We start from the raw sequence: 6,372 nt of genomic DNA on the forward strand, positions 1-6,372 counted from the left end.
CTTAAATGAACTCTTACATCTCTTGTGGGCTTAACCCAAACACAAGTCTAAGGGATCTCAAATGCTGACATCATTTAAAAAACCCAACCCCACAGCATTACCTCTCCCAATCATAGCCCTTACTCCAAGGCTTACCTCCCTTTATCACACTGATCTATTAGCCCAGACCCACTTTCCTCAGTGGTTTAAGCTGAAACACCTGGCTGTAAACCAGGGCACAAGCACTTCTTATTCTGCCATCCCTGGTTTGGGGCAGGAGAGTGGGGCTAGAGGCTGATAGTGACAGAGCAGAGATGTGAAGAGGTGAGTCTGAGTAAGTTTATCTCTCTCCTGCATTGCTTCTTAGCATGACTGAAATTCCCATTTGCACTGTTGGGTGCTGCAGCAGGTGCTGCCATACCCAGCTCTGAGAGAGCTGCCAAAACAGCAGCACTCCCGAGAGCCACTGAACAAACCCCATTGGTGATGGACCATGTTGGCAATTGTGGGGTATGCAGTTGGGATGGGTGGCCAGGATGGGCTCTGTACACAGCTCTGCAAAAAGGTCTGAAGGTGCCCAAGACCTTGTCCAAATGTGCTTCACACCTTCCAGCAGTAAAAAAAAACCTGCATGTGCTCCAAGCACTCGGTTCCCCTCAATGGTGTCTGCTCCACTGTGGGCAGCTCTGCTGCAGAGATGGAAGGCAGTGGTGAGCCCAGTGAGCCTGTCCAGGTCCTGGTATCCAAGCAGGGCTACAGGAGATGTCCAGGGAGAGGAGGGGACAAAGGGGAGGAGACCACTGGGGCCCCTGCATGGCTCGGGTGGTGGCAGGGAGCAAGCTGACCTTTGTGCAGTGCTTAGCAGCTGAGTTCAGGTGTTTCTCAGCTTCACTATTTACATGCAGCTAGTTTTTGTCATGCATCTTATCTCCCAATTACTTTACATCATCTTTTTAGACCTTTTTTATTTCCATTTTCTGGGATGGAGGCATCACAAAGGTCTTGCAACGCCTTGGAAACATCAGTCCTCCCATGTGCTTAAATTGCATGTGGAGGAGCATAGGGAAATCCTGGCAAGGGAAGCTTGGACCCTAATGCCCCAGCCACTTAATAAGCCATGAGTAGAGATACTAATGGACAAATCTGATCAGGCAGTTACAATAATTTCTATGCAAAAGCAGTGCTTCCAAATGGAGAGCTCAAAAAAATGATGCTAGTGCTGAATCCTGCAGGTAAAAGGCATTGCCACCCTGATTTTAAGCACTTTTATATACACAAAATTATCTATTACCTCTACATAGGGGATAGCTACTGACTTAGAAAAAGAAAAAGCAAATGAAAAGACCCTACTATGAATTCACTGTGGTTTAACCTCCTGATTGTCCTTGGATTTGAAAATTTAATTAGAAAGTAATTACAGAGAAACCGGAAATATTGCAGAGGCCTCATCGCCAGGCCCGGGAGGTTTTCTTGGCAGCAGAGCAGCTGCACACAGAACTAGATTTCTGACTACCTTTTTACAAAGCAAAAGACAGACTCTTTCTAAAAACCACTCTGCAGCAAAAAGGCTTTTGACTGATAATCCAATCTTTTTTCAGGAAAACAGGACAGGTTTCCTGTTGGGATGTTGGCGGCAGAGCTGCGGAGGCTGCAGTTACCGTTGGAGTTAACTGCTGCACCACAGCCGCTCCCCACCGAAGGAAGCTCACGACAGAGCTGCCTCTTTCTTCATCCCTGTTTGTTATTTCAACAAACCCAGCAGCAGCCAAGAGCAGAGAGAATGAACAAATGGGAATAAAAATAAGTTCTCAGAGATACACAAAGCCTTAGCCAGTTCTTTTTTTAATCTTTCTGCTTGGCTATATATCTATTGTGTTTTACAACTGAAATAGCAGAGGGGTTTCTTACAGCAAAGCCAGATCAAATACAACCCTTGGGTGAGCATTATGCTGTATATAAGAGCCTCTAAACAAAAGTGAGGTGGCTGCTTTGCTTTATCTTAGACAGGAGTTTGTCCTGCAATGAGCCACAAGGTCAGAACAGTTCCATGCTGAACAGCAGGGTCTGAACAGCCACACATGCCACCAAAATTAAATAAACAGTAATCACAGGTGAACTCAAATCATTTAGGCCCAATTGTTGGAGAGGTAATTTCTAAGTCACAGAGTCCTGCTCACATACTAGCCACAAATGCCTTGGGGGAAAAATAGGATGATTAGGGTAATGCTCCCCATGGCAACCCAAGTGTCTACACAGTGAAGCTGCTGCAGCAAGAAGATATCTCTGCTTTGATCCAAAGAGGCTCCATCCCCCCAGACCTCATCTAGAGAAGGAGACCTACACAGCCCTGACAAGTACAGCCTGCTCCAGAAACCAGGGGCTTGTGAGCATACTGCTGGCACTATGTACCTACACATCCCTCAGCTTTATGCAGAGCCATTTCAGCATTCCCAGCAGCATTGCTTGGAATTTGGGTGCTGCTGCATCAGCAGTCCTGGGCTCTAAAGCCTGCAGAACCACAGGTTTCATTCAGGCCAATTATAGCACATTGTAAATAGAGGATCCTGCTTGTTTTGGAACCGGCACACAGTGAGCAGCAGGTTCTGCTTCCACAAATAGCCCAGGAGCTGGTGAGGGCAGGCTCACATCAACTGGCCTGAAAAGTGCTGGGGTTAACATCACACCAACAGGGAACAAGAAGGTGTCCCCAGCCTGGCCAGAAACTGGAGTGAATAAGCCTGGGTACTGATTCCCTCTGGGGCCAGGCTCTGCTATCCTGCCTATCTGCAGGAAAACTGAGTTTTCATCCTTGAGGTTTTTAAGTAGAAAAATTTAATAATCAGAGGTATACTTTTATAGACAGACAGATGACTTTGTAATGATTTTAAGGCATGTTCATTATATACAGTACAAAAGGCAGGCAACTCATTGGTTCTTAGGGAGCCAGAGGGCAACAAATTCACACTGAATTCAACCAGGCACCTGCTCAGAGCAATTCCCACTGGGGAAGCCATCCTCTTCTCTAATTACAAAACATTGCATCATTTTTCTAACCTTTGAATATTATTGATTTTTTTTTTCAGGTGGGAAGAGAGAAATGCCAAGTGTGATGTCAGCAGGCAGCAGTACCTGGCACGATTGCTCTTTCCCAAAGCAGAGCACTAAATGCCAGCTGAAGCACGGCTGGATATTGCACAGTAAGAGACAAGCTACACTGTGCATATTTGGGGCAATGGAGGCAAGGGTTTGACCCCTTGTGCCCTTGGGGGTTGCTCTGCCAAGGCCAGGTTGCTAGATCATTATGATAAGGGTAATCCTGTTAGGCAAACACATCAAACAAATAGTCATTCCTGATTGCAGACCTTGTCTAGGCGGATCTAACCCTGGGTTAAAAATGTGCTGAGGGTGCAGTCCTGTCACACAGCACACCAGGGGCTGAGAGAGGGATACATGGGGGCTTCTGTGCCCTAGGACCCCATGCAGCCACTCTGTGATGTACAGGCTAATTCCTGGAAGTGTCTAAAAATTGCAACAGAATAAGTTCCCTCTCTTTCCCCTTCACTTCTTGTGTAGAAGAGGACAGATGACTCTTATGTCAGCCTGTTTTGCTTCTATATTTATGTCCTGCCTCAGGCTCACAATGTTCAGCTCAGATGCAATCCAGTCTGGTTGTATTAATACATCTGGGAAAATATTTTTAACAACCAACATCAAGCTGAAGGCCAAAATCGTCCACAGGCACCAGGAGCTCTCTGACTCCTCTTGACCACTTGCTTATGAAACAGAAAGGCTCCCCAAAAGGTACTTTTTAGTCTTTTAAGGGACAAGCATACTTTTCAGCTTTCCCCTGTAACATGCTGGGTGAAATTTAATCTCTGCTGTAGCTCCAGGAGTTCCCCTAAGTTTCAAAGAGGATGAACGTGGCTCTTTCATTACAGGTGCCAAAATCAAGGCTTAATGAGGGGTGGGCTGTGAACCCAGCCAGGGTGAAGAGGACACTGGTGACAGCCTGCGAGCATCCCCGAGGCCTTGTGAGACAGCTGCAGCTGAAGGAGCTCATTACCTTGCTGCCCACCTCACTCTGCCAGACCACATTTCTCTATCAAGGAACTAGAATAAAAAATAAGTTTCAAAGCCTTAAAAATTGGGTCATGCCACTGGTGGGCAACCTCAACAAATCCTTGACACCAGCTGAGCCATTTATCCAGCCTCTCATCAGCTGGGACTGATGTCTGACAACAGCCAACCCTCACATTATATACTTCCTACAGAGCCAGTGGAGAGATTTCGTTTCCAAAAGAAAATGTATCAGAGCTTCACTTGGGCTCCCAAAAATCACAAATGGGTACGGTTGGAAGGGACCACTGGAGGTCATCCAGACCAACTTGCCTGCTCAAGCAGAGTCCTCTGGAGCACATTACTCTGGATTGTGTCCAGGCAGCTTTTTAACATCTCCAAGGAACGAGATTCCTCAACCCCTCTGGGGAACCTACTTCACCATTATCATTTGGGATGCAGATTTTTGAAATTTGCTCAGCAGCAAATTCAGCCAGGAAACAAGAGTAACAAGAGAAGACTTGCTCAGTTTGTTGTTTCCAAAGCAGATTTTTCTTTCATGGCACAGGTCAGGATGGAGCTGATCCTATAATGCAGCAGAGAAGGCAGAGCAGCAAAGGTTATGGGCAGCTTGGGCTCAGTGCGAAATGGTGATTCACTCAAAGTCAAGCAAGCAGAGACTAACTGTAATACAAATGAAGACTGAGGAGGAAGAAGAGGTGGATGTTGGGCAATGTAAGTGGTGAGAACAGGGCAAGGTTCAAGGCCATGACTCCTCCCCTGGACAGGGTGGTGATGTCTGATGGTTCCAGCAAGATAGACAGGAGCATTGCCCCAACCCAGATCACTGCTGACTCTCTAATCACCTGTCTTGTTTCTCACATGAAAATATTTTTGCACTTCCCAGGAAAACTTCTGTATCTTTTCCAAAGTGATTTGATATTCCAAAATGAAAGGACAGCCACTCGCCAAAATGCTCCTCTGAAAAATGGAGGTGGGCAAAGAGACACACAAAAGGCATGCACATATGTGGTAGGTGTTACAGACCCAGGTGGGTTTAGGAGGGGCTGCTCTTCTCTCTGCATCTGAGCTACAAGAGCCATCCATGGTGAACAGCCCTCACTCACCATCATGCAGGAAAAAGATGTGCACTCCTCCTTACCAGGCAGCCCGAGGCAGCTTCCCTTGCTGCCTTCCTATTCCTGGTGCTGCAGGCAGCCAAGGGCCCTGAGATTATGGAAACAAAGGCTGAGTTTATCAGGTGGGGAACCAGCAGCAGCGGAAGAAATGAAACCGAAACGTTTCTGAGAAAATGTTTGTGTGAGGCTTCCACGAGGTGTCAGCAGCAGCTATTATTCATCAGAGCTGAACAGAGTGCCTGGGGCTGCCATCCGCCTCCTCACATGGCATGTCCTCACCAAAGGAGAACAAATCCTGTCTAGTGACTGCCAGCAGCTCTGTGCTGGGTCTCCCCACAGGATGACCAGTCTCTGTCCCCTGTCTAACACAGCAGAGCAGAGGGTTCCTCACACAGAGCCAGGATCCCAAGGACCAGAACAACATACTTGCATATTATCCCTGACCTAAAGAACTCACCAGCTAAAACAGGACAGTCAAAGCAGTGTTACTGCACCCCATGTGTGGGTGGGATGCTGCTGGCACAGAGAGATTAAACTGAAGATCAAGGATATACCTGTGGTGAGAAGGGGACACACAAGGTGTATATTCCAGCCCAGTGCCCTACTGCAAAACCTCTGACTCTCCTCAATCCTTACCTCACTCTGAAGATGTGCAGTTTTAGCCAAAAAGGACATTAGACATGTCTATCTGACTTTTTGATGAAGATTCCAGAGGCTTAAAATGAAATGGCAGCTGTGCTGCTGCAGCCCACCACGGGTCTGGAGCTGTTGTCTGAACTCTGCTGACCTTTGGTCCTGAGCCTGCCTTCTTCCAGAGAAGACTGCTAAGTGTTCAGAGTAAAACCCATGCACAAATTCCTAACAAGGACTGGAGTAAACCCTGTATCCTTCAGCCCTGTTCAAGGATGAGGGATGTACTCCTTGCCCATCTTCAATCTCATGCTCAAACCCAGCACTAGACTACATTCAGTGTGCGCCCTGATAGTGCCTATTTTTATTTTGCTCTTAATTACACCCACAGTCATTTCCATTAAGTCAAAATGATCCTGCCCTCAATTTAACAAAAGCCTTAGGAAGCAAATGACGTCTGACACAAAAAATGGCAGAGCTTTTTCCTTCGTCCGATTACGTGGTTGGGGTTTCCGTAGTATTAAGAGGGTTTTAGTTGGTCACTGGCTGGAGAAACCAAAGGATCAAG

The 6,372-nt window shown here is 46.9% G+C and overlaps 1 long non-coding RNA gene across 1 annotated transcript; it reads left to right on the forward strand.

Moving 5' to 3' along the window:
* Nucleotides 1-200: 200 nt before the first annotated feature.
* On the forward strand, nt 201-6,008 carry LOC146435929 (uncharacterized). Its single transcript, XR_014852453.1, has 3 exons — nt 201-303; nt 3,063-3,176; nt 3,918-6,008. It is a non-coding gene; the product is annotated as an uncharacterized LOC146435929 (long non-coding RNA).
* Nucleotides 6,009-6,372: the final 364 nt, after the last annotated feature.

Source organism: Lichenostomus cassidix, chromosome 5, assembly GCF_008360975.1.
Source record: "Lichenostomus cassidix isolate B80296 chromosome 5, HeHo_3.0, whole genome shotgun sequence".
Lineage (NCBI taxonomy): Eukaryota > Metazoa > Chordata > Aves > Passeriformes > Meliphagidae > Lichenostomus > Lichenostomus cassidix.